This window comes from Nelumbo lutea, chromosome 8 (genome assembly GCF_056320005.1).
Source record: "Nelumbo lutea isolate HS-2025 chromosome 8, American lotus-T2T, whole genome shotgun sequence".
Classification (NCBI taxonomy): domain Eukaryota; kingdom Viridiplantae; phylum Streptophyta; class Magnoliopsida; order Proteales; family Nelumbonaceae; genus Nelumbo; species Nelumbo lutea.
The window spans coordinates 25,018,198-25,044,141 of record NC_142691.1 but is presented as its reverse complement, the minus strand read 5'-3'; the positions used below and the strand labels follow the sequence as shown (position 1 = coordinate 25,044,141).

The 25,944-nt window shown below is 37.9% G+C and overlaps 1 long non-coding RNA gene across 1 annotated transcript; it reads right to left on the bottom strand.

The window, feature by feature from the left end:
- Window positions 1-1,558: 1,558 nt before the first annotated feature.
- On the bottom strand, window positions 1,559-23,778 carry LOC148843455 (uncharacterized). The gene is made up of 3 exons (XR_016103069.1): window positions 23,717-23,778; window positions 11,318-11,388; window positions 1,559-2,009 (listed from the first exon to the last, which is right to left on the bottom strand). It is a non-coding gene; the product is annotated as an uncharacterized LOC148843455 (long non-coding RNA).
- Between the last annotated feature and the right edge of the window lie 2,166 nt (window positions 23,779-25,944).

Genomic DNA, 25,944 nt, shown 5'->3' with positions numbered 1-25,944 from the left:
AGAATATTTATCAAGTGCTTAATGAACGTCCTTACTATATTGTGCCTACTAAATCCGGTCCCCCCACCTATACAAGTGATGACTCAGTGAGAGACAGAATAGGGACCCAACTGAACAAAGATTGATCCTGCTTGATCCATTGAGTATACACCGAAGCTTATGTTGAGTTGGACAAAGAAGGTGAAGATCTGAGAGGATATGGGTGCGAACCATCCAACTAACCAAGAAAAGTGTGGCTCAAGAATCTTCCAAACATAATGTCTAGCACTGGGTCTTCGTCCTACATATCTCTACACCCCAAATGGATAGCCCTGAGACGCCGGCTGTTTGCATCTCTATTACACATGCTAGAAGTAATATTTTAAAAACCGATCTCGAAACGGAACCATCATTGTATCTGATTTTTGGGTGAATGGTTCAACCATCCAGCTTAAATGGGTCGACCATGACGCCAATTGTTTTGAAAATATAATACAAGTTACACCCCCTTGTATATGTTGTAATTTATGGCATTTAAGTCCCACAGGTCCCACTAAGAGGTTAAGGTTTCAAAGTTGTTAATATTAATCATGGCTAGGCTAGGCTGGTGAATTTACGCTGTGTTTGGTTTGAAGGAAAAAGTAGGAAAAAGAAGGGAAAGATAGAGAAACATTTACAAACCTTGTATCAGTTTTTACCTTTTTGTTCCTTTCTCTACCTTTTCCTTCAAACCAAACATAGCTTTAGGTATATTAGGCACTAGGACTAGGGTCGAGTAGAGAGAACCATTGACAGAACAAGAGAGACTAGGTCGAACGGTTCAACGGTTAAACTGTCTAGATCAGTGTTTTTTTTTTTAACAAACACTGGTCAGAGTATAACCGGAGTACCGGACATAAAACCTTGACCGGTTTCCAGTTTGAACCATCCAAGTCAACGGAAATTTTAAAACCATGTAGGGAAATACAACCATCCAGCATACCAAAGGCTGCACCACAGTTGCACTTCAACAAGGCCAGGGTGATACAAGACTGGAGCGGGTGATCTGCCAGCTTAGTACTTGGATTGAGGACCGAACCATTCTTGCAGTTGAGTTCATACCAACTACCGGGGAAAAAATCATGGAACTGTATTTCAAAGAAACACATACTTATTGAATTTGAAATTAATAGAGTAGATAGAAAGGCGATCACATCTCCGCCCCACAATGTCCTACAGTACATCCCCGCCATATATTGCGAACATCTCCCGATGATAGCATCAGAACCGATGACGTCCTCATCGGGAGATGTTCCCAATACACGCCGGGGATGTGCTGTGGGACGTTGTGGGGCAGAGATGTGAACTCAATAGGAAGAAGCTGTGCAAATATAGTTTACAAACACTTCAGCTATTTTATTGGTCTCAGATGGGAATCCTGCCAACTCAGTCAAACCATCTAAACTGAATCCTTCTCAGTTGCTAAGGAAATCTAGAAATGAGGTTATTTTGAGATTCCACTTCAGAGAACATTGTGGTTACAAATGATGTTGAAAAGTATAAAACTACAATCACAATTTTCATTTCAGATGGCTTATGAACCCCACAAGAGCCAATTCATGTAGGCCAACCACCAAAATCAACATCTCAAATAGATACAGGAATTCACTAATTCAGCAAATTAATTTAAGGAGATGATCATGAAAAGAAATACAACAATGATTGATGTGAAAAACATGGATGTCAAAAACGAATGGCCGACTCTAGTAAATAAGACAAGCATGAAAAAGACACCATCAACACCAGAGTTCTCTATAAATATACAACTAGTCATTTGGTGGAGAGTCTTGAGATCAACATCATATAGAAAAGAAGGGACTACTTCTGGCTGAACAATAAATCCTGCCTTATGGCAAGCATCTTCAAGAAGCTTCATCCATCTGGACAGAAAGCAATCACAGCTCCATCTCTTAGTAAATTTTGATGCAGCTCCCACCTTTCTAGCCACCTCTATGTCCATAGAACCAAGGGCTTCATCCCCAAACATCCGCCTGAGAAACACCCAAAATGTGCATCGAGCTAAAGGGAATGACAAATAAAATATAAAAAAAAAAAAAAACTAAACAAGATAAAATCTGGAACATGAGAAATAATAAGATCCATCTTAATTCTTAAGTTAAATTTTACCAACTTAAATATTACCTACGGATTGAACGAACCATGAAAAATGCATATGATATTAGAAGTTCAGGGGATCATATTGTGAGAGAATCCATACTGTGGAAGTGGTGGAATCTTGATTCTCAGAAGAATGGTATAAACACCTTGTTTCTTATTACACTGCAAACTTAATGCTGTAATAGTTTGTGGGAAAGTTACAAAAAGAAGAGGTGTATGATTTAAATTCTCTTTACCAACTATGGAAAAAAACTCTGCCAAATTGGTACAGTAAACTATTTCCATTGATCTTTCTTGTTTCTAAAGTTAGTCCCAGATCTAATACAAACCATGTTTTGTATTACTTATTATTTTATCAACTAAGGACAAAAAGATGAATATCTCTATATTCTTTCCCCTGCACCATACACCATAAGATTGACACAACTTTCTGGAATCATGTTGTTGGAAATATGACAACTGACTTGCACTTCAGCAGTTTGGTTGTGTGTAAAAGTGGAAATACAAAGGAAAACAGAGAAAATATACTTCAGTTTTAATGAATTTCTCCCCAATAAAGATAGAAATCAATAAAAAGAATGATTAGACGTGTAAAAGCCATTTTAAAATAGTGGGCAAAAATTGAATAAAATAGGAATGGAGTAAAATAGTGGGCAGAATTTCTCCTCAATAAATATACTTCACATTACCTTACTGTAAATGAAATTTTAGAAGTGCTCCATATAGCAATTTTCCCTTATTAGGCTGTGTTTGGTTGCAGTGCAAATTTATTTGCACTGATGCAAAACTATGGCAGTGCAAATGTTTTGGGTGTAAATTTTGATTTATTTATTTTTTGAATTTTACCTTACTTTGTTTGGTTGCAGTAAAAATGAAGTAAAATAAGACTTAAAGCATAATAAAGTAAAATCCAAAACAAAATTAAACCAAATTTTGCAATTTTTTTTTCATTTGCACTCCCATATATTTGTACTACTGCAAATAAAATTGCATTGCAACCAAACACGGCCTTAGTTTTTTTTCTTCTCATTTTCCCCTTTTCTAGAGCTTACCTTTCGAATATCAAAATTATGATTCATGAGATCTGCCAAGCTATAGCCTTTCTTAAGTAAAATTGTGCATCCTTTAAAGCAATTTGCAACTTTTGTCATTGATGATATGATAAACTCATCACCATCAAGTCACCTCTTGCAAACCTATTTTGACAAATTTGATAAACAATGCATATTAAACATAAAATAGACATAGAAAAGTAGGATTCAATGGGTTGCACTGGGATGAACATCTCGGTTAAAAATAACAAGGATATAGAAAACAAGTGGAATGCATCAAACAGTGGTCCCTCCGTCCACACATGATACATCAAATGGCACATAAAAGCTTATGTGCATATTACTATTTCAACAAGAGTGCTGATGTGTTGTACATAGGCTGCCAATGTAATATATTGCATATTCCTTTATCAAGAAACTATTATTTTGATGAAGAAACTCCAATCAAGATTTAATATAATAAGAAACCATACAGTTTGGACGTTCTAATATTTAACTATGATATGACAATCTAAGCTCAAATAGTGGATAGATGTAAGGGCAATGACAAAGCATGAGAATATTTACACAAGAAACCAAGGGGCATTCCCAATGAATGATAACTACACTTACTACAGGAATATTTGCATCTTCTGTCAGTTAAGTTTATAAACCAAAAGAGAGAGAGAGAGAAGAATGACAGTATAAGAAGCCAACCTTGCCAGAATCACTTGGGCTTTCAGTGTAAATGAGATAGAGGAGGAAGGAGACTAACATCCATGGGATTATACAAACCATGCCCCAAGTTACCCATGTTAACATGCCAATTTTCATAAACAAAAAGGGGAAAATAACCAACTCTTCTTTAAATCATCATGTTAGCAATTAATGTTGGCTAAATGCTAGTCTTGTTTATATTTGTGTTGAGAGTGAATATCAAATCTAGCATTTTTTGTTGACTCCAAATAATGATATATTTGGCACAGATGACTTTCTTGAATTCACATTTCCCAGAAAGTTGTTGCACATTCCTAGATCATTTGCTTGTTTCTCAGAAGTTGGATGCAAAAATTTTTGTTTATTAGTCATCTGCAACCATAATAAAAAATGGTTAGAAGATAAGATGGGAATTATTTCTCATGGAAATCATGGATGAGAAGGGAAAAAATCAAGATTCAATTTTTTTTAAGGTAAAGTATTGAATTGCATTAATGGAAAAAGCCAATTACATCAGCCCATGTATAATGAAAGCCTGTACTATGGGAATGTTGGCTGGAGAACAGCAGCAGAAGAGGAAGAAGAAGAGGAGAAGAGGTTTGAGAATGGGCGGCAATTGTGTCTCAGCCAGCCCTAGAAGTATATATATATATATATGAAAGCCTGTATAATGGGAATGTTGGCTGGAGAACAGCAGCAGAAGAGGAAGAAGAAGAGGAGAAGAGGTTTGAGAATGGGCGGAAATTGTGTCTCAGCCAGCCCTAGAAGTATATATATATATATATAGAGAGAGAGAGAGAGAGATAGATAGATAGATAATGATAGATTACACAAAAGGACTAGAATGCCCCTGATTAGTGATGGGACACCTAGGCATAATAAAGAAAAATAAACAAGTTTAGGCCCAATAACTAAAGGCCCATAATAGACTAAGGAACTTAAACATAAAAGTTAAACTAAGCCCACCAACACTTAACCACTCGAACCAACACTCCCCCTCAAGCTAAGCATGGATGTCAGTCATGTTTTTTTTTTTTTAAAGTTGGTCATGTTTAGCTTGCCAAGTAAGCCTAAGAACTTCATTGAAGATAGTCCTTTTGTCAGAACATTTGCAACCTGCATCTTAGAAGGAGTATAAGGAATGCAAAGTTCACCCGAGACAATCCTCTCTCTAACAAAGTGTCGGTCAATCTCAATATGCTTTTCCTATCATGTTGCAGTAGGTTATTTGCAATGTTGATGGCAGCCTTGTTGTCACAATACAGCTTGAGAGGACACTCAACCTTTATCCCGAGCTCACCAAAGAGGGTCCTAAGTCACATCAGTTCAGCAACACCATGAGCCATAGCCCGATATTCAGCTTTTCAACTTGATCTAGCAACCACATTTTTCTTTTTATTGCACCAAGTAACCAAATTCCCTCCAACAAATGTGCAATATCCAGAAGTAGACTTCCTATCTCCAACAAAACCAGCCCAATCTACATCAGTATACACCTCAATTTCAATTTTTTTTGTGCTTTCTGAACAAAATTCCTTTTCCTGGGCATGTTTTCAAATACCTGAGGATCCCTTCCACTTCTTTCATATGAGGAATCTTTGGAGAGTGCATGAATTGGATGACAACATGCACTGCATAAGCAATATCAGGTCGAGTAAGAGATAGATATATCAATTTTCCTACTAGCTTTTGGTATCTTTCTTTATCAGGGTAGTCCTCTCTAATCGATTCCTGTAGACAATGATTCTGCTCTATTGGAGTATCTGCTGGTCTACTCCCCATCATACCTGTCTCCTCTAGAAGATCAAGGACATACTTCCTTTGACATATATAAATGCCCTCTTGTGACCTTGCAACCTCAATTCCGAGGAAGTATCTCAGATGACCTAAATCTTTGATCTCATATTCAGATGCCAAGAACTCCTTCAATCCTTTTATCTCTTCTGGACCATTTCCTGTAATTACCATATCCACATAGACAATAAGTGTTGTAAGTCTGCTATCCTGTTTCCTTATGAGCAAGGTATGATCTGCACCACTCCGAGTGTATCCCACTTTCTTCATGGCCCCACATATCCTTTCAAACCAAGCTCGAGGGGATTGCTTAAGACCATATAATGCTTTCCTTAGCCTACATACTTTCCCATCAAAATCATAACCAGGTGGAGGATTCATGAATACCTCCTCATGTAGATCACCATTTAGGAAAGCGTTCTTCACATCCAACTGATGTAGCTCCCATGAGAAATTTGTAGCTAATGACAATAGAACCCGGATTGTGTTAAACTTTGCAACTGGAGCAAAATTCTCCTTGTAGTTAATCCCTTCCTTCTGAGTGAACCCCTTCGCCACTAGCCTAGCTTTATATCTTTCAATGGACCCATCCTCCTTATGCTTTACAGTGAACACCCACTTACATCCCACATTGCTCTTCCTTTTTAGTGGATCCACTAATTCCAAATTATGGCCTTCATTAAGGCTTTCATTTCTTCATTCATAGCCTCTCTCCATCTTGGGTCAGACACTATCTCTGAGTACCTAATAGGGACATGAACAGAAGAAAGAACAGACACAAAGGAGTAATAACGATGAGACAAACATGAATAAGAAACATATTCAGCAATGGGGTGTTGGGTAGTACAAGAACGGGTAGGCTTACGAAGAGCAATGGAAAGATCCAAATCAGAAGTATGAGTGATAGGATTACCTGGAACCATTGAGACAGATTGATCCAAGTCCAATTGGTTTTTGTCATAAGTTGGAGGATCTTTTTTCCTTCTTCTGTAGGGAATTCTCATATCTTTTTGCTTGCCTATTAGTGTTATCAACACATCCTCAACATCAAGAGTGGTAACAGGTTCAGTGGGAGTCCCACTGGATTCACCTGGGTAGTCAGGTGCAGTAACAGGTTCAATGGGAGTCTCACTAGATTCACCTGGGCTGCTAAAACTAGGAGGATTAGGAGGAGAAGATGGAATGCCCGAGGCTGAAAGAGGCACAAAAAAAGAGGGAGAAGAAGAATCCTCTTTCATCCCACTAGTCTCCCCCTGAAGAGGATTCTTGGAAGATTAAAAATAGGACTGAGACTCGAAAAACACCAAATCCTTGGTGACATATTTTTTCTTGGTAACTGGATCATAGCACTAATAACCTTTTTGTGTGGGAGAGTACCCTAGAAAGACCCTTTTAGTATCCCTAGGATCCAACTTAGTCTTCTTAGGATCCTTGACATGAATGAAACACACAACCAAAGATTCTAGAAGGAAGAGAAAAATCTGGAAGGTTAGGACAAAGGACAGAGAAATGAGTTCTCGTACCCAACACCCTAGGTGGCATCCGATTTATCAGATATGATGTTGTAAGGACTGCTTGGGACCAATAGTGCTTGGGAACCTTGTGCTGAAATAGTAAGGCCCGAGCTGTCTCCAATAAATGTTTGTTTTTGTGCTCAACAACCCCATTTTATTGAGGGGTACTAGCACAAGATGACTGATGCAGCATGCTTGTATCCTCCATGAGCAAATTCAAGGAGCTTTCAAAATATTCAGCAGCATTATCTGAATGGAATTGCTTCATTTTTTTGCCAAACTAAGTTTCAATCATTTTACAAAATGCCATGGTTATCCGTGGCATTTCATCACACCCATATTAACAAGTAGATCCATGTGCATCGTTAATAGTGATCGATAAAACTGATAAAGTAACGAAAAACCATCTATAGAAATAAGAGGTGAAGGGCCCCAAACATCAAAATGAACCAAATCAAAAGGAGCTTGAAATTCATTACTAGAAATTGGATAAAGAGTTCTACATTGTTTTGACAACTGACACACTTCGCAAACCAAACTCTGATCGAAACACACTTGAACAACTCAGGAAACAATCCTTGCATTGAAGAAAAAGGTAAATGACCTAGTCTAGCATGCCATAAATGTAACCTAGCTACTGATTCCTCATTATCTCGGCCACTGACAGCAGATGATTGTGAGGCTTAACTAATGTCTGCATCAAAATAATAGAGACCTCCAAACTCATGACCACTCCTAATTGTTCTCTTTGTCAATCTGTCTTGGAAGACACAATGAGTGGGAAAGAATGTTATACTACAATTTAAATTTTTGGTAAGCTTAGAAACAGATAAGAGGTTGGAAGCAAGATTGGGAACATGTAGAACAGATTTAAGAGAGAGATCCTTGCTTAGGTCAACCTCCCCTTTCCCAGAAATGGTGGAGAGGGAACCATTAGCAACTCTCATCTTATCTTGGCTAGACATCAAATAATAAGAAGAAAGTAAAGAAGACATGTGTGCCATGTGGTCAATAGCATCGGAATCAATAATCCAAGAATTAGACCCTATAGGACAAGTTACACTGTAAGCAGAGACAATACCTGATCAGCAATGAAATCAAAGACCCGGATGTGCAGGAATTAGTAGTCTGTCCCATAGGAGGAGGTGCAACTGTAGATGTGTTCTTTGGGCTCTCACCATTGTTGCTTATAACAACATTTCCACTTGCTGTTTGACTCCTCTGAGGCTTCTTGTCTTTCCTTAATGCAACTGGTTTCAAATGAGGATAAAGAATCTAGCAAGTCTCTTTCAAATGCCTGTCACCTCCACAATGAAAGCACTTAAGATGCCTCTTGTTTGAATACTTGCCCCCCTTTTTGGGTTAAAGAAATAAAGGCTGAATGCTCAACAAGCTGTACTTGGGTGTCAACTTGCATCTCTTTCCTTCTAACCTCTTCATTCCTTTCAAGATGGTAAACATGATGTAAATCTGGAATTTCATCCCTTCCCAAAATTTGGGATCTTATGCTCTCGTACATCGGGTTTAAGCCATCCAAGAACTTAAAAGCTTTGCCTTCTTCAATTTGTTTAGCATGCCTCTCCTTATCTCTTGTATTTTCCCAATCAAGTACAAGGTGATCGTCAAGTTCTTCCCATAGTCCTTCTAGAGTTGCAAAATAAGTTGCAACAGACGTATCTCCTTATCTCAATGCAACAATATCTTAGGGTTAGCCTATAAATTCTTGCATTGTTCTTTCTCTGTCTATAGGTTTTGGATACCTTCTCCCAAATATTAGATGCAGTAGGGAAGTGCTGAACAGTCCTAGCCAATCTTGGAGTCATTGAGGCAAGCAGCCAGGACATAACAGTAGCGTTTTCCTTACGCCAGATTGAGTAATCAGCATCGTTCTCTTTAGGTTCCTTCTTCTGTCCACCTAAATAACCCATAAGTTCCTGGGAAGTATTGAAAAACTTGGCTGAAATAGACCATTCTCTGAAGTTGTATTCATCTAACAACACACTGGTGATCTGCAAGTTATGCGGATTTGGGTTTTCCATGTTTGAAGACCTCCCACCAGTCCTATTGTCCTTAGAAGACACTTCACCTGCTATTGAAGACATATTCTTCCTCTTACAATAACCATAACTGAAATCTCAACACAAGGAACTAGATTTCAGACTTACCGGAGTTGTTACAAGGCTGAAAACACCCTCTGTAACTGTACTGAAGCACTTCTGGGCTGAAAAACAACACCACTTCTGGAGGTCAAACCTGGACTGTGACCACCCCTACAATCTATTCAATCTCCCAGACACCAACTAGGACTGTCTATTCAGTCCTTCTACCTAGATCTGTTCTACACAAATCTCTCTATCAACCGAATGGCCACTAACTGCTGCAGAACCACTAGTATGGCATAAGCTTCTGGGAAAAACTCCCATTGGGCCCTACAACCAAAAGAAACCCTAGATACAGACCTTGCTGTTGATAAGAGAGAAAAAAAAAAGAACAGAGAAGAGGAAAAGAAGAAGGAAGCTAGTTGTAACCAGTTAGGCTGAATGGAGCTCTGATACCATGTTTGCTGGAGAACAGCAACAGAAGAGGAAGAAGAAGAGAAGAGGTTTGAGAATGGGCGGCAATTGTGTCTTAGCCGTCCCTAGAAGCTAATATATATATTTACAATAAGAGATTACATAAAAGGACTAGAATGCCCCTTATTAGTGATGGGACACCTAGACATAATAAAGAAAAATAAAATAGGTTTAGGCCCAATAACTAAAGGCCCATAATAGACTAAGGAACTTAAACATAAAAGTTAAACTAAGCCCACCTACATTTAACCACTCGAACCAACAGGGAATATACAAATAACTGACTAATCACTCAGAAAAAGGCCCAGCTTGCGAGAAGGAAATAATCTGGACACCCTGAAAAGCTCTTTGTACACCCAACCATGAGCATGAAAAACCTGTAAGGTTGTTCTTAAGGAGTCTAAATCTGAACATTGTCAAAAATGCAACTATTTCTTTCTTTCCAAAGAGACCAAGAGACAGCATCCAGAAAGGTCCTCCATGGCATTTTGCCCCTTTTGTTCAAATCCTTGGCTGTCCACCCCTGCACAAGCTGAAGAACTGATTCAGGCAGGCAAAAATGAACACCAAAACAGGACCAAGCCATTGCCCACAATCGAAGAGCGAAGCTACAGTGGCTGAAAAGGTGATTGGAAGATTCAGGAACCTCATTGCATAAAGGACATAAGATACTAGAAATATTTATCCTCCTAATCAGCCAGTCTCAAATATGCCCATCATATAATAGAACAAGTAAAAATAGATCAGTTTGTCCAACACAAACTGATAACAGAAATAGGGGGGGCCATGACAACAAGAACAAATAGATCTCAATTTTAGAAGATTAGTCTAGAAAACAAGAATAGAACAAGTACTCATAAATGAGACAAAAAGGTATGAAAACAAATAACTATAGCAGAAAAAGAAGAGGAAAAAAATGATGAGAACACAGACAAGTAGCCAGGTTGAGTTGTCTTAAGTGCTATGAGAGAAGAGACAAGAGAAAAGAGAGAAGATGGAAGAGAAAAATAAAATTAGGGTTCAACCACACCAAATCTATCCCTCTCGAATGAGAGAGGTGCTTTAATATTAACATTAAAAATATAAAAATTACAAAATAGACCCTAATGAGGCAGATTTACATTAAGAACCCTGATTATAACTTTTCTACCCAAAATATTCCCTTCAGCATACATGATACAACTTGAACACACCAACAGGCTCTATCATGAAGCTTAGTCAACTATCCATGCTGATGACCCAAACTAAAGGCACTCTATAATTAAAAAAAAAAAAACATAGATTGAATGTCTATAAAACAAAGTATTATTTGTTTGAACAATTTGAGTTAAAGCGATCTTCCAGGTAGAACCTAAAAGATGATAGGTATTTGCATGCATCCAATACACATAGCTATGTTGCTTAAAGGAAATAATTCATGGTGATCAAAACTAAGATTGTAAAAAAGAAGCATGGGGGATTTCAAGATCCCAAGAAACTCCAAATTTGTATCGAACCAATGAATATTTCCGTTTGTCCAAGGAAGCTAGAGTCATGGTAAACATTATCATACCTAGCTGCTATTTCTGAATATACATCTGCAGGCTTTGCTCCAGAAACCAAGTTCACAACAGTTGCTTCCAACTGAGAAAACACCCAGCATAAATAGCTAATTATCAAAAAAGGGTTTGAACATAAATAATGAAGCATAAGACAATTTGGGTTACTCATTAACTTAGAACAGAATAATCATATGCCAAAATTCATCAGTTAAAGAAAGAACACAAGTCAAAGCTTCCTATTGAAATCCAACAAAAGATCAATTAGGAAATTATGTGGTATGTACATCACAGCATGAATCACCTTAAAACAAAATCAGGTTGGAAATATCAAAGGATACTTGGATGAAAGGTTCAAATGGTTAATGGGACAGAGTACCTAAATGAATTGTCTTGAATACATGTGATGTTAGGAAAATGAGACCATAATATCACCATATTTCCAATCATACAAATCAAAGCCAGAAGTAAAAGACAATTTGGGTAATTTTTAAATTAGAACAGAATAATCATATAACATAATTCAACAGTTGAAGAAAGAACATAAGTCAAAGTTTCCTATTGAAATCTAACAAAAGATCAATTAGGAAATTGTGGCATGTACATCACAACATGAATAATCTTAAAATAAAATCAGGTTGGAAATATCAAAGGCTACTTCGATAAAAGGTTTAAATGGTTAAAGGGATTGAGTACCTAAATGAATTGTCTTGAATATATGGAATATTAGGAAATGAGACCATATCACCATATTTCCAATCAAACAAACCAAAGCCATAAGTAAAAGAATGGAAGAATGGGTAACTAGAAAGCATAAATGGTATCTTCCAAGAGCTGCATAATGCTGCCAACCATTGCATGAACCATCCTAAGAAAGAAATGCTCACTTCAGTTTCCATATAATTGTCAATCCACAAACAGTGGAAAATATACATAAAAAACCATGCAACAACAAAAAGAAGCAAAGGATAAGATGTTAAGACACATATGACTGAAACAGGGAGACAAGTGTACAAGAAAAGGCCACGTCAGCCTTTCAGCAATCCAACTAAAAGCCAACCACTTGAACAGAATACATAACAGAACTGTACAAGTGGATAGGCTGGAGTAACTGAATTGTGCAACTGATTGTATCACAGGTATAAATAAGGAAAGAAAGATCAGAAGGGAACAAGATTGATTATGGGAATTCTCTCTCTCTCTCTCTCTCTCTCTCTCTCTCTCTCTTGCTTCAGGAGGTAGGCTCCCTCAAAGAGCCCTGCGTTAGGCAGTTACCTAATTGGTACCAGAGCTAAGATGCCGAGCACGAGGTCATCCTCGATGGAAAACAGGGTTGACAACATGGATGGAGAGATGCAGTGATTGTCGGCAGACATTAAAGGAAAGGAGAGCTTTGTGTCCTTGCTTGGATGACTGGAACAGGTACTGCCGGTTTCAAATTGAGAAGGGCAAGAAGAACGCAGCGATACCAGTCACCGGAGCGGATCAGGAACCAATAGAACAGCAAGAATCAAGTTTCCCATCTTTGCAGGGGGTGATCCAACACATCTTGGCTTCTTCGAACAGAAAGGTATTTCGATTACCATGACACGCCAGGACCTGATTGTGTTCCCCTGGCTTCCGCGCACCTAGAAGGAGAAGCGATCATCTGGTACCAGTGGTACCGGCGACGACACCCAAGAGCCACATGGGCAGACTTCACAGATGCCTTAACAATGAGATTTGGCACATCGGCCTTTGAAAATTATGATAAAAGCCTTGCCAAATTATGACAGACCGGCTCCGTCCAAGATTACCAGATGACATTCAAAAGATTGGCTGTGCGCGTGCAAGGGTGGCCATCGGAAGTTTTGTCGGCGGACTAAAGGAAGAACTGCAACTAGAGGTTAAAGCCATGCAACCCACCACCGTTCTTGATGCAGCAGCCTTAGCTCGACTCCATGAGGATAAAATGAATCGAGCAAGAAGGATTGGTCGACCTCTGGGAGCTGCAGTTAGACCAGGTATACCGAATCCGGAACCTAGTATCTTGGGCAAACCGGATTCCAGACCAGGAGTGGGAATCACAGGCAAGGAAGGCAACTCTGGTTCAGGCCCACTCACCCCAGCCAAGAGGTTAACCTGGGCCGAGATGCAAGCCCGTCAGAAAAGGGCCTTTGTTATGCTTGTGGAGACAAGTTTGGACCTGGCCATCTTTGCAAGACCCAGCAGATATTCTTCCTTCAACTCGAAATTGAGAACACAGAGGAACCAGCTGACATCGGTGAGCCAGTGGATAACCAAGAATGGGAGCAGTGAACAAAAGAATATCCAGAAGTATCCTTGCAAGCTTTAACTGGTCTTGCATCCTCTCAAACTAGAGAGTAACGGGACTGATACAAGGGCGCCATGTGTCGGTTCTCATAGACAGTGGCAGCACCCTCAATTTCGTTACTCAAACATTGGTCAGACAACTAGGGATTCCGGTCCAACCATCCACAACATTCCGGGTGCACGTAGCTAATGGGAGCAACCTAGTATGTGCCAGTACATGCACAGGGTTAAAACTGAAAATACAAGGACACGAGTTCGAAGTAGACCTACATCCCCTAGAAATCAGTGGAGCGGATGTAGTTCTCAGAGTCCAATGGTTAAGGCAACTAGGGCCGGTGATATGTGACCGGGCCCGCCTCAATGGACTTTCAGGTGGGAAAATCACAGGTCCATATTCAAGGGCAGATGTCCAAGGATCCAGGGCCCATTAGGCTCGCCACTCTAAGAAAACAAGCAGCAGATCCAGCCCACATCATTCTAATGCAGGTAGACTCCCATTGGAGCGGCCCAATTCTAGCCAAAGGAAGTAATTCCAGCAGATCTGAGGAATTCCACATACAACTACAGCAGTTATTTCAGCAGTTTTTGGTGGTATTCGAAGAGCCTAAAGAACTTCCACCGGAACGTGTCCATGATCATTGCATCCCCTTTCTGCCCGGAGCTGCACCCACGAATGTAAGGCCCTATCGTTACCCCTATTTTCAGAAACTAGAGGTTAAGAGACAAGTGCAAGATATGCTTGATAGAAAAATTATACAACCCAACCATAGCCCATTCTCCTCACCGGTATTACTCGTCAAAAAGAAGGATGGGGCATGGCGGTTTTGTATAGACTATAGGACCCTGAACAACATTACTGTGAACGATCAATTTCCCATACCGGTGATTGATGAACTACTAGATGAACTCGTCTGGGCCACAATATTCTCAAAACTAGACCCGAGATCAGGATATCATCAAATTCAGGTCCATGATGGCGACATCCACAAGACCGCCTTCATACACACGATGGGTATTATGAGTTTTTGGTCATGCCGTTTGGATTGACCAATGAACCAGCTATGTTCCAAGCACTCATGAATGATGTATTTCGACCCCATTTGCGCAAATTTATACTAGTTTTTTTTATGACATACTAGTATATAGCGCTACATGGGATGAACACCTAGTGCATTTACAAATTACCTTAGAATTACTAAGGACTCATAAACTCTTTGCAAAGGAGTCAAAGTGCGCATTCGAACAGACTCAAGTACACTACGTTGGACATGTAGTTGAAAACGGAACTATAGCAGCAGACCCAAAAAAAAATCACAAGTATGATAAATTGGCCCCAGCCTCAAAATATCAAGGAGTTATGGGCCTTCTTGGGTCTAACAGGGTACTACCGTCGATTCATTAGAGGGTATGGACTGATTGCTGCACCTTTGACAAGTTTACTTAGGAAGAATGGATTTTGCTAGACCATGGAGGCCCAACAGGCCTTTGAGACGCCAAAAACAACTGTTTCATCTCCACTGACACTCGCACTTCCAGATTTCACAAAGGACTTCATCATTGAATGTGATGCGTCAAGCCAGGGAGTGGGTGCGGTTCTCATGCAAGAAGGGAGGCCACTAGCCTTTTTCAGCAAAGCATTGGCATCACAAAGATGGGCCAGGTCAGTATACGATCAAGAACTGATAGCAGTTGTTCTTGCAGTTGAGCGATGGTGACCCTACCTTCTAGGGAGGAGGTTCATCATACGAACTGACCATCAGAGCTTGAAATTTTTGTTGGAACAGTCGGTGTTATCCCTGGAACAGCAGTGGTGGGTAGCCAAATTACTTGGCTATGATTATGTCATTGAATACAAGGCAGGACACACTAACAAAGTGGCAGATGCACTGTCACGCCAACCACAACTATTCCCACCATTACTCACATCCCCAACATGTTCTTTCATGGATCAGTTAAGGGAAGAAACCAAAAGACATCCAAAATTGAGCAAGCTAAGTTCACATGTCCAGGAGGACCCTACCAGCCACCTAGGGTACATAGTGGAGAATAACTTGTTATTTTATAAACACTGACTGGTGACACCATAGGACTCAGCCCATATTCATTAGCTTCTTGAACTATTCCACTCATCACCAACAGGAGGCCACTCAGGAATTCTGCACACTTACAAGAGACTAGCCACCCAATTCCATTGAAAAGGCATGCGGAATTCGATCCAAAAATTCATAATCAATATGCCATTTGCCAGAAAAATAAGGCGGATACCCAGAGCCCAGCAGGCCTGCTACAACTACTCCCAATTCCTACACAAGTGTGGGCTGATATATCCATGGACTTCATAACGGGGTTGCCCCTTTCCTATGGCAAGTCCGTCATTCTCGTAGTTGTTGATAGATTCACCAAATACTGCCACTTTCTCCCCGTCTCCCACCCCTTCACAGCTTCAGTGATGGCTGAGATTTTTACTAAGGAGGTGGCACGGCTGCATGGTACCCCTAACTCCATTGTCTCAGACTGCGGCCCAATTTTCATGAGTCGTTTCTGGGCAGAACTTTTCCGGTTACAAGGAGTGAAGCTCTTCAAGTCTACCAGCTACCATCCTCAAATAAACGGACAAACTGAGGTGGTTAACCAGAGTCTGGAAATCTATTTAAGGTGCTATGCTAACGATAGGCCACGGCAATGGCTCAAGTGGCTTCATTGGGCTGAATGGTGGTACAGTACCACTTATCATAGTGCAGCAGGAATGATTCCATTCCGGGCTCTATATGGACGGGACCCACCTACCCTACTTCCATATGAGAAAGGTTCTACAGCAGTAGCAGCAGTGGAAGACCAATTTCTCCAACGGGATGTAGTGTTACAAGAGCTCAAATCCCACCTATATCGAGCCCAAGTGCCCAACAATGGATGACAGACTCGTACAACAAGAAGCATATGCCAGTTCAGTACCAAATTGGAGATCAAGTCTTCCTTAAACTACAACAAGCAAATTTCAGTAGCAGGCTGCTGGTGGAACAAACTGAGCCCCAGATACTTCGGCCCATTTCAGATTGTTGACCGCATTGGGTTCATGGCATACAAACTTGACCTTCCAGCGACGTCAAAATTGCACCCTGTATTTCATGTATCCCTATTAAAAAAATGGCCGAAAACTGGAGCAATAACGACAACAATCCTTCCATCATTTTCAGAAGACAACCAAGTTCAAACTGAACCTACCCATATAACAGATTTCAGATGGGTGCGCAAAGGTCATTAAATCGAACCAGAAGCATTGGTGGTGTGGTCAGGTCTCCCACTTGAAGATGCAACTTGGGAACCTTACTTGGACTTACAGAATAGATTCCCACATCTTGACCTTGAGGGCAAGGTCTCTTTCAAGGGAGGAGGAACTGTTAAGACACAAATGACTGAAACGGGGAAACAAGTGTACAAGAAAAGGCCACGTCAGCCTTTAAGCAATATAACTGAAAGCCAACCACTTGAACAGAATTCATAACAGAACTGTACAAGTGGATAGGCTAGTATAACTGAATTGTGTAACTGATTGTATCACAGTTATAAATAAGGAAAGAAAGATCAGAAGGGAACAAGATTGATTCTGGGAATCTCTCTCTCTCTCTCTCTCTCTCTCTCTCTCTCTCTCTCTCTCTCTCTCTTGCTTCAGGAGGTAGGCTTCCTCAAAGAGCCCTGTGGTAGGCAGTTACCTAACATAAGAAGTATATATATATCATAAGCAGAAGTATTTGAATTCATGTCGTGTTTTAAATTTTTTTTTCCAAACTCACCTGCCTTATTAAGAAGGAATAAAGATTTAAAGATTTCATATTAAATTTGTTTTTCTTTAGGCTGTGTTTGGTAAGAGTGCAAATACAAATATGTACCCTTCATGAAAATGCAAACTTGGTTTGATTTTGCATTGATAAATTTTGTATTCAAACCAAATGTATATGGTTGTGATGGGTATAAACACAAATTCCAAGACTGGAATATACTTTTTTTACATTGACCAACTTTAATTGCAAAAAATTGCTCCGATTTTAATGCAAACATGTCAGGAAAAAAACAAATTTGCTGTCATTTTTTGGTACAAAAATGCATTTTTTACAAAATGCCAGCAAAATTAAACCAGAGTGCAAATTTGTTTCAGTTTGGCATTTGCACTCTTATCAAACACATCCTTACAGATCAACAACCACTGAGCCAAACAACAATGATGCAAAGATTTAATGCATAAATACATTATCAAAATATTCATTTAATATAAATATTTCTTTTACTTAAATAGGTATCATATACATGTTTTCATGGCAGATGTGCAATGAGCAAACTATTAATTCTATTTCTGAAGCAAGAAAAATCAAAACAGGATATGCAATGAAGTTTAATATCTTTAATGGTTTGGCATGATTAGTACCTATATCATTCTTTTTGGTTTCGAATGAGACTATGTAGTTTGCTATTTGAAACTACTTTAAGGTTGTTGGCTGCCACATTTATATAATTCAGCTACTGGGATCCTTGAACTTTGTCCAGTAATCAACATGAACTAGTATAATCTCATGATAACAATGTCAACTAGGGACATTGCAAGGATGTAGTGCATAAAAGCAAACTCTTCAATATTCACAAATTTGGTATGAAGCAATCTAAAGATCTAAGGAAATGTTTAATGCAATGGAAGCTCTGCCCATTTTGGAAGATTTCAAGAGAAAAGTCCATCCATTTTCTAACTAAAAGTGGCAGAAAAAAGATAAGCTTATCTGTTCAAGATTTTATGAGGATGAGAAAGAGAGGTCTGGTGTGTAAACTAGACTTGGAGAAAGCATATGGCATCATTGATTGGACAGGTATAAAGAATCGTCTTGCTCTAATCATCTTTTGTGAGGAGAGAGGTGAGGAAGGCATAAAGAATCTTGTTGCTCTAATCAAATGTTTTGAGAGGACCCCTTAACCCTGGGATAAATTTGGACAGGATTCATTTTTTTCTTCTCTTTTGATCAACAACACAAGTTTTATTTTTTGTTAGTAAGAATGATATGCAAGAATGGTTGTGCCAAGAACCCCCTTTTTTGTAGGCTACCCTTATACACAATTTTTTGTTACAACTACTTCCCCAAGGGGACCACTCCCAAAACAATTGTTCCCTGATTGTCCCTAGTCTTGCCAAGAATGTGGATAAGGGTTGTTTAGCTGGTATCAACCTGGTTGATGGTGATCTCAGTGTGTCTTTAGGTGGTAATTTTAAATCCTGCTCTTTCTGGAGCTAGGTGGTAGAGAGGATTTTGAAAAGACATGGGATGGAAGAGATATTACATCTCTCTAAGGAATAAAGTTACTTTGATTACATTCACTTCTGCAAATCCCCATATCTACTTTTCTTGGTTTTTAAAGTTCTGCTAATAATTATGAGAAACAGTCACAGCATACAATAATTGAATTGATTTCTATGATATTATCTTACTGAATATTTTTTTTGGATAAGAAAAAAATTCTTACTGGATAAGAATGTTGGAAAATTTCAAGAATTTCAGTATTGATGACATATTGACATCCTTAGAGGTTACATTTTTTCTTACTAGAAGAACCATAAGGAATCAGATCTTACTCCCACTCTCACTTGATGACAAATTGAAGTATGATGGATGCAGTGTTGGGAAACTGGGTAACTCAGAGTTGGAGATTATTTAGAAATGATCAAGGTCATGTCATAATAGTCTTTTCAGGTCCAATTGGGATTGGGGTTCTGTTTGAACTGAAATATTTTCTCCATGGTTTCAAATGTCACGAAATGTCACTAATGTCGCCCGACATATGTCAATGTCGAGGCTCACCGACATGAAAATGGATGGTAATATAACAATTACATTATTTCGGTCGGCATTTCCTATATTTCGGAAATGTTGACCAAATCATTCCAAATAACCAAAAAAAAAAGACAGTTTTTCCTATATAACAATTACATTATTTCGGTCGGCATTTCCTACATTAGTCGACAGGATGTCGACTAATGTACAATAATAATATAATATATTAGTATATTATATTATTATAATACAGTATATTAATATAAATTATTCCATTAATAATTTCCATTTAATATTTCAAATAAAATATTTATAAAAAACAAAAGAATAAATTAATTACTTTATAATATCAAACATAAAATATTTTTCAAGTAATAAAATATTAACTAGTTAGTATTTTTTAAAATATTTATTTTATACTAAATCATAATTTATTATAAGTTTAGTAATAAAAATCATAATAAATTCATTAAGTTTTATAAGAAATCAGAATTTATCATAATCTTAATACTACAAAAAGGAGAATCAGTTTATTAAATTTATAATAAAACATAATGTATTATAACTTTAATATTTGAAAAAATCAGAATAAATGTATTTCTATTTACTAGTGTGAAATAAGTATATTAGAATTTATAATAAATCAGAATTAAAAATAAGAAAAGAAAATATCATATAACCTTGTAAAAACATCAAAATACATAATAAATCAGTAAATCGTCATTTACTAATTTGTTAGTGATCTTAGTTTCTTAGCTTTATATAATGGTTGGGAATGAGATAATAGTCTAGAAATATGTATTAATGCTTTTTATCATTTTACTAAATTATTATTGGAGAAAATGATGCTTCACCTAGTAGCTCTTATTATTATTCTTTTAAAACAAAATCTGATCATTATCAATAAAAAAGGGATAAGCAGTATCCTTCTCAGGAAAAATGGCTTTTGAGTCGCTATACAAAAAGTCTGGTATAGTTGTAATACTTCTTATTTGAGATAGATAGCTACTCCGCCATACGGTTGGGACTGTTAAGCTCTAATGGTGCTGTCAATGTATCAGGTCAGATCTGGGACAGTGTGGAACCAGTCCTGACCCAATTATAAACAGAACACAGAACTCAGAACCAGAACTGAACCAATTATTAATCAGGATAATCAGGTTTCCTAGAGAGCTTCCATCAAAATTTAGCTTCAGCTTGTGACTAGCCGGTGGTTGCCACACCATTATAGCCTTCTCCTTTACTTTAGGAGGAGGCTATAATCATCTATAATATGACAACTTGGAGATTTATATTGATAAATACAAAACCTTAATAGAAATGATAGTAAATAATAATCTGTTTACATGTTGACAAAGTAAATTTTTTTATTGGATACAGTAACTTTCATTGCTTATTTAGTTAAGGAGAATGTCAACCACTTACTACAAGAGTGTTGAGCCTAAAGGCCCAAAATTAATCTCAAAGATTGCAAACAGCCCAAAGAGGTCCCTTGCTTTTCCAATGTATCAGCCAAACCATTTGCTGATCTCCTGATCCACTTGAAAAATGCCCCAACTTCCCTTGCTAAGTAGATTATTTCCCTCATTTTCTCTCTATATGTCCAAACTCCCAAATCTGCAACTACCCTATTAGTAACTTATCCCCTTCCAAGTTCCACCTCAAGATTGTGAAAGCCCTAGTGCTTACCCAGCCTCAAGCCTTGAAGTACGGCCGTAACCTCAGATCTTAGTGAATCTCCCAAACCTATTGGTCCAGAAAACAATGTGATCAGTCTACCCTTTTTTTTTATCAATAACAGTAACTTTTATTAAAAGGGCACAAGTGCAAGGGACTTTTCTGCCTCTTGGTGAAACAAGAGGAAGATGAGGATGAACCCCTTCATTGGAACCCGACCCAGGAGGGCAAAGTCATTCCACCTATCCGGGATTCCTTTGGCGGTGTTTCCCGACACCCATCCTGAATTCGAGCTTGAGGACAAGCTCGTAGTCCAAGAGGGGAGTAATGTTGTGGATGCATTCGTGGGAAGAATTACCGCCGCCGACAGCAGTAGTGAGGGGGGCCCACACAGCAGCTTATCTTGCCATGTCAGCTCTTCTTGCCAGCTCACCAATAGTTTACTTATTCCAGTTCTGTTCTTACTTATCTAGTTCTGTTCTTACTTATCTATTAGAGATAGGAACTGAGTTCTGTTAGAAGTAGGAGTTCTGTTCTTACTTATCTAATTCTATTCTTATCTATTAGAGATAAGAACTGAGTTCTGTTAGAAGTCTGTTAGAAGTACGAGTTTGATTTAAAGTTGGATTGTCCTAGCTTAGTCGAATGGAGTAAGGAGTCTCCTCTTGTAATCTCCTATTTAAGGAGCTGTGATTTGGGAATAAAGTATTCAGTTTCCAATCAAGAGAAGAGTGAAGAGAGTTCGGGTGGTCTCTTGGACAAATCACCCATTCGGTTTTCCACAATAGGGTCTGCATGCAAGGGAAGGCGCAAGGGGAAGCAAGAGGTTCTCCCCGTGGACCGATCAATGACGAGATCCTACGCCCGGGCCCATAACACTTTTATATATTATTGATTACACAATCGACTTGGGTCTTAATTGGTTCAAAACAGCAAATACAGGTGCTGGCCCAATCATAATCAGGACACAAAACTCAGAACCAGAACTTGCATTATTGGTTTGGTCCTATCAGGTAGATGATTTTACTATTGAAACTTAAAAGCTCAAATGGTTTTGAGAAGAAAAAAAGAAAGAATAAGTGAATAGAAGTATAGAGAGGTTTCTTTTTTTTTTTAATTCTCTCCCCCTCTCATCAATTAAATAAAATAGCAACTACATCCCTGTTTTTTTCTATTTTACTCTCCATCTTGAACTTTTTATCTTATAAAGTTAATAACCTTCTTTAGTTGCTAATTGATATGAAATTGCTCTATTAAATACTTCTTATAGTAATATTATTTTTGAAAAAAATGAAATTAACATTTAAAAATTTTTTTATCTTTTAGATATGCTGATTTGCCACATTTTTAGAGGAAATTTAATGTTCTTAATAAAGAGACTTGCTATTTTTTTCAATTAATATGCATGCTGAATGGTATATAAAACTAGGGAACTAGACAAAAGTAAGTTCAAATAAAGAGACTTGCTATTTGAAAAAAGAAATTCAGAATAAATAAAATGTGTGGTAGGAATTGCTCCTGTACTGATAGCCAGGATAGAAGCATTCCCATTACCCTCCTAATCAGCTCCTAGCATCAACAACTCGTCTTCGAAAATCCTGAGATTTCTCCATATCCAAATTCACCAAGTTACAGCTACTGGTATAGAATATAATTTTCTCCCCATCCTATTAAGAACCCCAACTTCCAGCTCTTCAAATGATTCCCAAGTGATTTTATCTGACACCAACTGAGGTCTAGGAAAATGCAGAAATAATCTAGGGTAAGAAGACTTAAACCTCCCCTAATGTTTCTTCTAAATACGTATACCTCGTGATTTGGCATAGGACTTAAACCTCCCATGTGAAATAATACCCCTCTTAATATCCCATTTGACTTGACGTTAAACACGATTCATGTAGCCAACCCCATATAGTTGGGATAAGGCATGGATGATGTGATGATGATGATGATGATGATCTGCTTATTTTTCACATTTCAAACGTATAAAAGTTACTCTAGAAGGCATTACCCAATATTGGTCCCAGCTATTTAGGGCCTTGGGAGGGGTAGACTGGATTATAGGTACAACCCTAACCTTTGGCAATTTTTCACACAAAGTGACCGCCCTTAGACTTAATGTTGGCCCTTCAAATGTGCAAGTATGTTCCATGTATTGCTTATAGACATGCTTACAGCATAAAGTCCTCCTTTATGTTTGCAGCCAAATACATCCAAGAAGCTTCAATATGAGTAGATTAACTAAATATCAATATTTTCATTGAAGAATAAGAGTTAGAAGTTCATGAGTAGATAAGATATAAAATGCTGAAAATAAGGGTTGTAAATGCAGGTTCATAATGATATATGATATAGTATATGGCCACCTCAAATGACAGATAAAAGGTCACTCTGCAATACAATTTGAAGAAGAGAGTATTATTTTGACAGTGATGTGATATCTGCAGTAATGATGGATGCCACATAATGCCTTAGGATCTGCTATTAGCTAGACAAAAAGTAATGGCATCATTAATATTACCTTCAAGAATATTCTAAAGATAATTATGTGAAATGGAACTATTACCTCAAATACTTTTTGCATATACTTTCCTGAAACATTCTTATTTGTACCTTGTTATTGCTTTGCCCCACGAGGACACATAACCTATGAAGTGGCCATCCTTGTCATGCCTGATAGAAAAGAGGATGAATAAGGGCACGTATGATTCCTCGCCTTTTATTCTTAGAATAGTAACTTTTCAACATATCCAGCTATCACCTTACAAAGATGTTGACAATTGCTGCCTTAAGTTTGAAAATGATCTGCAACTACTTTTTGCCCTACTTTCTTCTGATGACAGTAGAAATACAGTCTCACCCACCTTAAGCAATTAGGGAATTTTTTTCCTACTTTTGTCTCTATAGTTGAATACTAGCCTAAGGAATTAAGGTATTTTTCTTCACATTGCATATGCTTACATATAGGTAATAACATCAATTTCAAAAAGCAGTGTGCCAACATCTTTCTGAAGGGCCAGGCAATGTTTTTTTCCAATTTATGTATTTCTTTGTTTTCAATTCATTGTTGGTGCGAGATGATATCATATAGTACATAATTCATCTGGTTTAATTTCCCATCCGGAAAATACCTCCTTCAAAGCAGTATATTAAAGAGTTGGGTTGGGGATGGGAGGAATAGAAACTGCATATTGACATAACATGCCTCCTTGATAACCCTTTCCACCTTTTTGGTGGTACCAACATTGGCACATAAGGAATCACCATATGCTTAGCTTGCAAATACAGTCATCTGAAAAATTAGCTATAGGGTGAAAAATCAAGATAAGATACTGACAATTTCTAAGTGGCTGGTAATGCATATTTTAAATTTTTCAACAGAAAATATGTTTATTTCTTACGTCAGAAAAATAAATATTATGGTATAGAATAGTAGAAAATATTCAATTTAGAAGCTGAACACGAACTCATGCAGATGAAACCTTGATGATTACTAGAGTATATGTATTCATGATATTGATCTTATATTAATGTAAGAAACATATATTCACAAGAAAACAACCATCAAATAATGCAACAGTAAACAACTTTATGGTCATTTTCATCTCAAGTCACCCAAACAATTCAGGATAGAGCATCAGCAGCTGATATGTTGATAACTTAAAGTTCTATCAAGTCCTCTCAACTAGCGGATCACATTCAATGACACCATACCTCCTCCCAACCCTCCAGCTGTATGGACCAAAAAAAATCATAACCATGACGAAATATAGAGACAAAGTGTGATGGAGCTAATGATAAATTCATCCTCAACACTCCATACCCAACACCGAAGTACATGTAGCTGATCATCTCTTCAACCCCAACATCTTAATTAGTTGGCCAATTCTTGACTGAGAATAAACCAAAACTTAGATCAACTAAAGAATCTTCTTTGAGAACTAGAGTTAAAATTTTTGACAATCAAGATATAACAGTGGTGGAAAAAATGGTTGACATATAATCTTCTATAAGCATCCAGCCAATACAACTTCAAGACCATGCTCATCACAGAAATGGAGCACTTATCATATAATCCAGATTGGTGACCTAGTGGACCATGATTATGTCATGGACAAATAAGGTAAAGATTGTTGAGGATGAATTATTGAAGACAGAAATGTAGTAGTAGAAATCTGCTGAATTCAAAAATATGAATAGAAAAGGTAGTTTCTTGAAGAGAGAAGGAGAAGAAGAGAAGAAGAGATCTTGAAAAGAAAAGAGAGCAATAATCTGGCCGCCCCCTTCACTTATTATTTATACTAAAAATAATAGAGCAGTACAAAGACAACTATGCCCTTATAGGGCGGAAAAACATAAAACAGCATATATAAGACTCAAAAAATAATAAAACTTGGACTCACATAACTACTGTGGTCCCCACCTCATATCTAACAACTAACATAAAACATTTACTCAGAAAAACAACATGAAACTGATTGATCTTCAACAGAAGTCATACTCTGTTTCTTTGGTAGAGTATGAAATATGTGCCTAAAATGCTGGTCGAACTTCAAGTGGACTATCTCCTAACTGGTTACCTGGAGGTTGTACAGAAGCTGTTTCAGTTAATAACTCTACTAGACAACTTCCCAGCTGCACACATACAGAAAGTTGTCTTTCAAAGTCGAGCATAAATAAAAAGCAAATAAGTAGAACTTTTCTTAAATATTCAGAAGAAAAAAAGAAGAAGAAGAAGAAGAAGAAGAAGACATAAGGCAGCAAACCTTAGGATGGGCATCCCAATCCCAAGGTCTAATCACATTCTCATTTTTTTCAAGCTTTTGCACCTCAATCAACTT